Source organism: Camelus ferus, chromosome 19, assembly GCF_009834535.1.
Source record: "Camelus ferus isolate YT-003-E chromosome 19, BCGSAC_Cfer_1.0, whole genome shotgun sequence".
Taxonomy (NCBI): domain Eukaryota; kingdom Metazoa; phylum Chordata; class Mammalia; order Artiodactyla; family Camelidae; genus Camelus; species Camelus ferus.
In genome coordinates this window covers 42515547-42524736 of record NC_045714.1, presented here as the reverse complement: position 1 = coordinate 42524736, position 9190 = coordinate 42515547, and the positions used below count along the sequence as shown (strand labels likewise).

Genomic DNA, 9190 nt, shown 5'->3' with positions numbered 1-9190 from the left:
AACTGCGAGGTGTTAAGCCTCTTTCCTGGCTCTGACCAAGAGGAGGCCGGACCAGGAGAGCTAGACACCGCTCCCACCCAGCCCCTCACCCCCATCCCCACTCCAGCTCTGATCCAGGCTTTTCCATTCACAGATCCCAAACATTCCAGGCTGGCAAAGAGCCAGAGGGGCTGCCAAAGCCCCAGTGAATGCCTGGGGGTGGGGGTGGGGGGATGTGCAGGCCTGTCAGGTAGATTATAGGGGCCTGAGGAAGGCTCCCAACCCCAGCCCCTGGGGCACACAGTTGGAAGACCCTCCTGCTCTTACCACAGTCCCTTGTCAAATCTCCCCACCAGGAAGCAAGATGTGTGTACATAAGGCAGGAGCCCTCAACTCCTCGGCTTGGCGTGCATCTGAGAGGGAGGCAGAGAGAGTTGGAGGATGGAGCAGGGACTTGGAGGAGCAGGTACCCTTGCTGGCTAAGCCCCTGGGGCCACTTCCTTCCTTTCCCCAGACAAGTTGGAGATAATTAGCTTCGCATTCGTGGAGGGGATGAAGAGGCAGCCCCTCCCCTGGCCTGGGGGTCTGAGAGGGTTTGGAGCTCCTCCAGCTACTCTCAACGCACAGCCCAGCATCCAGAACAGGCCCCAGGAGCAGCGGCCACGTCCCACCACCCGACCCCCCAGCCCAGCCACCCAGCAGGAGCTGAGAGATTAAACATCCATCCCAAGTGGTACTATCTCTGCCGAGTCGACTGTCGGGGCTCAATGTTCTTCAACTCTGACCTTGTGTTTTTGGTTCTCGGTGTCTCCTTGTGCCCTTGGTTCCTCTCTCTTTCATGCTGAGCCAGTCAGCTGGTCTGTGCTCATGTCTCAGGGACCAGACAGGACAACAGGGAAGAGAAAGAAAAGATTCTCTGCCTGGCTTTTGAGTTTCAAAAGCAGCCCCTGGCCTGGACACAACGTGACAGGTAAGAACAAAGCTTCCCAGTACCGTTCCTGCTCCCCTTTAGAAAAAGATTCCTGAAGGGATGAGGAGGGGATGGTTGGTGGGGACTGGGCTGAAGAAGCTGACCCGGCTGATCCCAGCCCAGGAGCTGCTGGAGCCCAGTCCACCCTCAGACAGACGTCTGGGCTCCTCCCTGGGTGCCCGTAGGCCTGCCCTTCCCATGCGGCTGTGGCACGTCCGTGGACAGGCAGTGAAAGCGGCCACCACCTATGCCCTGAACTTCACTCAGGGTCAGATCTTCTTGCCCCATTGGACAACCCTCCTTCTGACAGCCAGGATGCCCCCAAAACCCCTGTGCCATTAGAGGGTGGAGCCCTGATGTCAGTTGGGGGAGAGCAGTGCAGAAAGCCCTCACCCCTACACTCTGGTGGGGATGGGAGAAACTAGCCCAAGGGCCCCACACCCCCAGTCAGGTGGGTGCTAAGCCCCGCCCTGTGACATCAGTGCTGCTCAAACACCCACTTTCTGACTTAGCAGCTGGCAGCTCTGGGCTCTGTGCAGGCCTGGAGCCAGGGGCACAGGCCTCGGAGCCTCCCTGCAAGGCTCTGAGAGAAGGAGTAGCACCCACCTCCTGAAGTGGACTTGGGGTATCCCCAGAAGGGTCCCCAGGGCCGGGGGCAGCAGAGTGTCCAGAAGGCACCCAGTTCCCAAATGGCCTGGGGCACCCCTCTGTGTCTCTCCTTCCCTGTGCTCAGTGTGGTTCAGCTGCCTGGTTCCTGGGGTCCCTGCCAGCCCTGCTGCCCTGGGCATGAGACCCTGAGATGCTCTGTCTCCCTCCCTAGGGGTGGAGGGTCCTCAGACTCAGCCTCACAACTCGGGCACCCCTTCTGGCTGAAACTCAGCTAGCGCATGTTTCCACTCCCTCTTGGAGCTGGGTGCCGGGGTCCTCAGCCCCCTCGGCAGGGTCCCCACCTTCCTGTTAGGCTATTCCCCATGAGCCTTTGTATAAAGAGTTCGGCTGGGATCCAGGGAACTTTGGGAAAGTATGTGTGGACTAAGCCAAGCTGTCCTAACCTGTCTTCCTCCCGGCGCTGAGAGGGGCCAGGTTGTTCCCAGACAAATACAGAAGCAGGGCCGGGAGTGGGGGAGAAGCGGGCATGGGGAGGAAGGAGGCTTGCACGCCCACAGCAGAGTAGAGGCTAGGGTCGGGTAGGGGTGAGGAGGCACAGCCAGAAGCAGCAGAGGTAGGGGCCTGCTACCAGGTGTCTTGTGTAGACACACACGGGAAACACACACATATACCCTATAGTGCTTGGGTATGGGCTGGGTTACCCAGATATGGATATACACAAACATGGACAGGTGTGTGCTGTGTATACAGAAATATGCACAGATACATACACCACGGCTGCAGAGACGTGCTCAAGAGTGTTCACACGTACAGACCCGCAGACACGTATGCACATGCACACACACACAAAGGATGCAGATGGAGAAGTACCAGGCCAAACCCAGGAGGCAGGGAGAGGGTCTGAGCCCCCTGACTACCCAGCTCCCTCGCACCCAGTATGTGCATGCGCGCACACACACACACCCACCCACCCACACACACACCCTGGGAGGGAACCGCTTCCTTCATAGGAGCTTTCGGATTCAGAGCAACGTGCAATCAAGACCTTGTGCTGGGAAAGAAAGCGCCTTTGTGTGCTGGGATCAGGGCTGCAGGAGCAGCTGCAGCTTCTCCAGGATAAGGGCCAGGCCGGTTCCTTGCCCAGGGGAGGAAGGTCAGGCGGGGCTGGGGCTTGAGGGGGCGGAAGTCAGGGCTCCAGCAAGCCCTGCACCAACCCTGGGACGCTGTCTCTGGCTAGCTGCACAGAGCCCAGAAAGCCACTCTGACCCAGCCTCCTGCCCTGGTCTGGCCCCGCCCCCAGGACACCCCGTGGTTCTGCCCCCAGGCTGGGGCTACCCTGACCCAGACAAGCCTGGCTCTGGCCTCGAGCTCCAAGCCTGCCCTGTGCCAGCAGCCTGGCTTTTCTTTAAGCGAAGAGATCATGCTCTTGAATTAGAAAGATGTGAGGTTGAGTCCTGGCTCTGTCGCTCACCTGCAGGGTGATTTTGAGACGCACCTCATTTTTTTGAGCCCTAAATTTGAGCTCTGGTTACAGTACTCGAAGCCCGGGGGCAAATCCTCTCTGCTGATCCCTCAGAGCCCGGCGCCTTCTCTGTGTGTACGAGAGCTCCAGACTGGACGGGCTGGGCCAGCACCCTGCCGACTCCTACTGCTCTGGCCCAGGGAGGATGGCGGGACCCGGGCCCAGCCCTTGGACCTGCTAACCTGAAGCTCCCTCCTCTCTTTGCCCTCCCACCCTGGTGGTCCTTGCCTGGTGCCCCTCTGAGCCTCCTCATCACACTCTGAAAGTGCCTCTCCCTCCTCCCTGTTCCCCTGCCCTAGGCCCAGCCTGCCCTCTGCTCCCTCCGAGCTGGGTCCTCTGCAGGCTGAGCCTCCAGGGAAAACAGCCCCAGGTTCTGGGAGATGCCCTAGGTTCTGGGAGACCTCCCAGCGGTGGCTTCAGCCTCATCTCCAGGCACTGTTCCAGGACTCTCTGTAGTCATCTGGTCAACAGATACTTATTAAAGGTCTCCTATGTGCCAGAGGCTGTTCCAGATGCTGGACCTTCAGGGATGAACAAATGGACAAAAACCTCTGCCATCGTGGGCGCACGTGCAGTAGCACTGTTACCGTAGCACTGTTGGGGGCCTAGAGCATCCCACGGTCCCCCATTCTGCCCCAAGAGCAGCAGTCATCCTGAGGCATCACTTCCTTCCTGTGTTACCACAAAGCTTGGGAATGTCACTATCACAGCTCTTTCTCCCTACCTGGAGACCATGGGCGCTCAAGGGCAGGGGCAACAGAGCTGGTATGAGGCCATGATTGACTCAGCAATGGTTTTCAGTAGTTCAGTGCATTCAGCTACCACAGCCCCTTGGTGGGTTTCTTTTTTGCTCTAAATGTAACTTGGCACCTCTTTTTCAATGTATTTTTAGTGTATTATGTAATTATGTACAATTACATAATAGTCAAAGCACATGTGTCCCAATTGTTAATAAAAGTGTTCTGTTTTAGGAAATAACCTAAATGTCCATCGACAGACGACTGGATAAAGAAGTTGTGGTACATTTACACAATGGAATACTACCCAGCCATAAAAAAGAATAAAATAATGCCATTTGCTGCAACATGGATGGACCTGGAGATAGTCACACTAATTGAAATAAGCCAGAAAAAGAAAGAAAAATGCCATATGATCTCACTTATATGTGGAATCTAAAAAAAAAAAAAGACACAAATAAATTTATTTACAAAGTAGGAACAGACTCACAGACATAGAAAACAAACCTATGGTTACCAGGGGGAGAAGGAGGTGGGAAGAGATAAATTGGGAGTTCAAGGTTTTCAGATACTAACTACTATATATAAAATAGACAAACAGCAAGTTTCTTCTGTGCAGCACAGGGAACTATATTCAATATCTTGTAGTAACCTATAATGAAAAAGAATATGAAAAGGAATATATATATGTATATGACAAACATTATGCTGTACACCAGAAATTGATACACCATTATAAATTGACTATACTTCAATTTTTTATTTTTATTTTTTATACTTCAATTTTTTTAATAATAAAAATTTTAAAAAGAATTTTTTTTAATGTTCTGTTTTAGGAAATAACTGGACTGACCCTGAAGCTCAACTAGCCTAGTGTGGAACGTGTCCAGTCAAGTGCTCTGCTCTGTACAGTTCATCTGTTCCTGCAACATTAGTTTGAACCCCTGCCCCAGGCAGTCCCAGGGTGGGGGAGCAGAAGCCCATGGAGACCCCTGTCTAAAGAGGCTCGTCGTCCAGAACAGGGACCAGGACAGGTAAGCAGAAAAGTGCAATTCAGTGGATAGAATGATGTGCAGGCACTGCAGGAGCCTAAAGGAAGATCCTTGAGAGGCTGGGGTGGATCAAAGATAATTTTGCAGAGCCAGAGACACTGAGCTGAGCCTTTAAGGAGCAATTGGATATTTTTCCGGTACAGATGAGAGAGAGGTGAGCCAGACAGAGGGACGAGTATTTGCAAAACTCATGGAAACGTAAGTGTGTGTGAAGGAGGGGGGAAATGTTATATGTCCCGGGCAGGGCGGGTGTGTGTCAGCCTGGGCTAGAGAAGAAGCTGGCACCAGATAGGACTGTGGATGCCAGGAGAATGGGGAACCCCTGCCACATGGAGGGCACTCAACCTGGCCCTGGAGCTGCCCCACTGAGCTCTCCCCACTACCACTTGGAACCCTCTGGCTCAACCTCACTGTCCCCACCTTCAGCCTACGAAACTCGGGTTTCTCTGCGGTCAGATTCCCTCTATTTTTGGTGTAGATTAAAAAAAAAAATGTGCCAGGAATTTTTGTAAGAGCTCTTTATATATTGAAATTCTTGATTCTTTATTACATAGCTATCTGGTCTTTTTTTGTGTGTAGTTTGACCTTTATTTTATTCTATTTTGATGGAAAGAAACCTTACGTTGTCAAATCCATCAATCGGTTCATTTGCTGTTTTCTTAGAAAATTACTGCCTATCCTAAAATTGTATACAGATTAGGATTGTTTTATGGTTTAACTTCTAACCTTTCCATCTTTAAGCCATCGGAGGTTTATTTCTGTGCAAGGTAGGAATCTAACTTGATTTTTTTTCCAAATTGTTAGCCAGTTGTTTAATCCCACTTAGTGAGTAATCCATCATTTCTGCACTGGTTTATTTTGTTCAAAATTCATTTCCCCTATTCTGGATTTTTAAAGTCATACTTGCAATCTAGAATTTGTGTTAAATTTTTTTAAGTAAAAAAAAAAAAGAGGAGGAGGAGGCAGAGTAATCTAAATGTCATGGCAATGTATGACATAGAAGGTGAGGCCCCACCGTGGGCTCAACAATTTGTTATATATCATTTTATTGTTAGTTCTGTGTGTGTGTGTGGCTGTCCTTAATATTTTTTAATTTAAAAAAATTTTGTTCTTTATTAAAGTGTAGTTGATTTACAATGTTAATTTCGGGTGCATAGCAGAGCGATTCAGTTATACACGTATATATAATTAGTTTCATAACATTTATTACATATCTCTTTAATACAGAGATGCACAAACAAGAAAACCCAAAAAGGATCAAAATCTCTACATAACATATACTGACATAAAATTACGTTGACATTAAAGAAGACGAGTCATATGTATACAAGGTTGAAAAAGTCAAACAATCCTGAAAGATACAAAATGAAAACTCAACACATCTCGCTCATTCATCTCTTCAGTCCATAAGAGCTATTCTGCACTTATTTTCCATGTTAACTTTATATTGTAACCACCCCCCAACTTGACTGAAAATTCATTGGAATGATATTATTTTTATGGATTAATTTGGGGCTGGTTATCTTCTTTGCAGTACTGAACGTTCCCGTGTGGGGAAGGGTGTGACCCTCCCGAGACTACACCGGGATTCCCTGATCTTTCTTGTTTAGGATCTAGAACATCCCTCCTCAGGGCACCTTAATCTTAGTCCATGGAGTGTTCTAGCTGCTGCCCCCTGAGAGTAAGAGGACTGGGGGACTTGGTCCCTGTTCTCCCGCACCTGAGGGCCACCAGGTAGAAGAGGGAGTGGACGTGCTCGGCAGAGCCCCAGAGAGCGGACCTCAGACCTCTGGGGGTCACTCAGAGGCCGCCTTTGGCTCCACACAGGGAAGAATGTTCTGTCTGTTGAGGCAGCGGGGCCACGGAACAAGGAACAAGGAACAAGCTGCCGGGGGTGGTGGGCAGCTCCACCGATGGCGCTTTTCCAGTGTTCCAGGGAAGACATCGCCTGCACTGCCCAAGGGCTTCCCAGCTTGGTGAGGGCAGCAGGGTGCACTGGGTCACCCGAGCCCAGCCCTTCCACTCTGACCAAGCGGAAAAGTCCAAGGCTCCCCAGGACCCCCTCTGTGCCCCTCATCTCACTTCACCCTGCACGGTGACCCTTCGCGATGGGATGGTGCTCACCCACTTCACCTCCAAGGACAGTGAGGCTCAGCAAGGCCTAGAGATCCAACCAAGGTCACCCAGCCACAACGGTGCAACTTGGATTCCCAAGCACACGCCCCTCAGGCTGCCTTTCTGGGACTGTCCCCTGGGGCCCCTCCTCCAAGTTAGGGCTGACCAATAGGAAGCGGGACCACCCCCCCCGCCCCCCAGGTAGGGGACAGCTTCTGGGCAGGTGAGTGGCCCAGTGGGCAGCGGGAAGGCATCGCCAGCTCCTCTCCCACGCCTGGTCCCGCACATAAGTCTGCCTCTCTCCCCCAGGCAGCTCTCGGCTTGGCTCACACTGTCCTCAGGAGGCCAGTGGGCTTCTTGATTCCAGGCTGCACATCTGGAAGTTGATGCTATTAAAACAAACCCCATTATATAACAAACGGACATCTGGAACCCATTAGTGCTAAGTTTTTAGAAAAAAAAGAAATTGTTTTGGATGTGCTCTCTCCTAAGAATGTGGCAAGGAGCCGTCACCCTGGCTGTCCAGGAACCTAGAGACCAGGCAGCCTCCCCTGGGCCTGTTTCTCAAGGTATCTTAGGCCAGGCCAGAGGTGGGCTTGGGCAAACGCGGGGACAGACCCCCTCCACCGGACAGGCAACTTCACCATCTCCGGAAGCCTCGGCCATGGGTGGCCCCTTTCCAATTTCATTCTAGTATTTTTTCAGCACTTGTGTGCCTACTATGTACTGCTAACTCCATACCATTCACATGCCCCCCGCCAACACCCCTACTGGGCCTAATTATTCCGTCGTAACTCAAGAAAACAGATCACAGACTGCCCTGGGTTCTAAACAGCCATGCTTAAATCACTCTGCACCTCCATTTCCTAGAACCCTCAGGCTCTCCCTGGATTGTCCTCCTCCCTGGACACGAGCAGACCGGGGCTGGAACACTGAGGGGCACTGACCCACAACTGATGGGCATGGGGTCGTGGGGTTCCCTCTATGAGCGGACCTTGATCTGGCAATGAGGAAGCTTTATGAGAAACGTCTGGCTAACATTTTCAAGCGGAAATTTTGCTTTTTAAATCTTTTTCCCCCCAACATTTTGTGATGAAAAATGGCAAACAGACAGAAAAGTTGAGAGAATGGTACAACGAACACCCACGTAACCCACCACCTAGATTATGCAGTTGTTCACATGCTGGTGTATCTGCCATATATTCACTCATCAGTCAGTTCAAAAGCAGTCTGCAGACAACACTACACTTTTCCCCCAAGCACTTTGCTTGCATGTCATGAACAAGAGAGCAGTATTTGTTTCTGATTTTTTTTGAGGTGTAACTGAGATACAATGAAATGAGTTAAGTCTTAAGTGTGAGATTTTAGTAAGTTTGACAAATGCCAAATACCTGTACAACTCAAACCCCTGTTACCAGATACAATTCACCATCAGCCCCAGAGCATTCACCATGGTCCTTCCCAGTTAGCCTGCACCCACCACTCCTCCCAGAGACAACCACTATTCAGGTTATTTTCACCATAGATTAGGTGTTAGGGGCTGAACTGTGTTCTCCCAAAATTCATATGTAGAAGTCCTAACCCCAGAACCTCAGAATGGGACTGTATTTGGAGAAAGGAACTTTAAAGGGGTGATGAAGGTAAAATGAGCTCATATGCATGGGCCCTAATCCAGTATAACTGGTGTCCTTTCAGGAAGAGATCAGGACACAGGTGTGCACAGGCATGGGGGGCAGACTCGTGAGGACACAGGGAGAAGACAGCCATCTCCAAACCAAGGAGAGAGGCCTCAGCAGAAACCAACCCTGCCTCCACCTTGAGCTTGGACTTCCAGCCTCCAGAACTGTGAGAAAATAAATTTCTGTTGTTTAAGCCCCCAGCCCATGGCAGCCCTAGCAAACTAATATACCAAGTTTGCCTTTTCTAGAATCTCATACACGTTGTATTCTTTTGTGTCTGCCTTATTTTACCCAGCGTAAGGCTTTTGGGCTTCACCTATGTTGCTACATGAGTCGGTACTGTTTTCCTTTTCGTTGCTGAGTAGCGTTCCATCGTATACACATTCCACAGTTTGTTCGGCCAGGGTAATTTATTTCTTAATGACAGAGGGTTTGTTTTTACAACATTTCACTCTGATGTATGCTCTTTATGTCATCCCAGCAGCAGAGAAGATGTCCCGCACAGCTAGCCCTATTCAGCAGGGAGC

The 9190-nt window shown here is 50.8% G+C and overlaps 1 long non-coding RNA gene across 1 annotated transcript; it reads left to right on the top strand.

Moving 5' to 3' along the window:
* Window positions 1-828: 828 nt before the first annotated feature.
* LOC116658020 lies at window positions 829-8812 on the top strand. The gene is made up of 3 exons (XR_004313246.1): window positions 829-949; window positions 4654-4851; window positions 8680-8812. It is a non-coding gene; the product is annotated as an uncharacterized LOC116658020 (long non-coding RNA).
* Window positions 8813-9190: the final 378 nt, after the last annotated feature.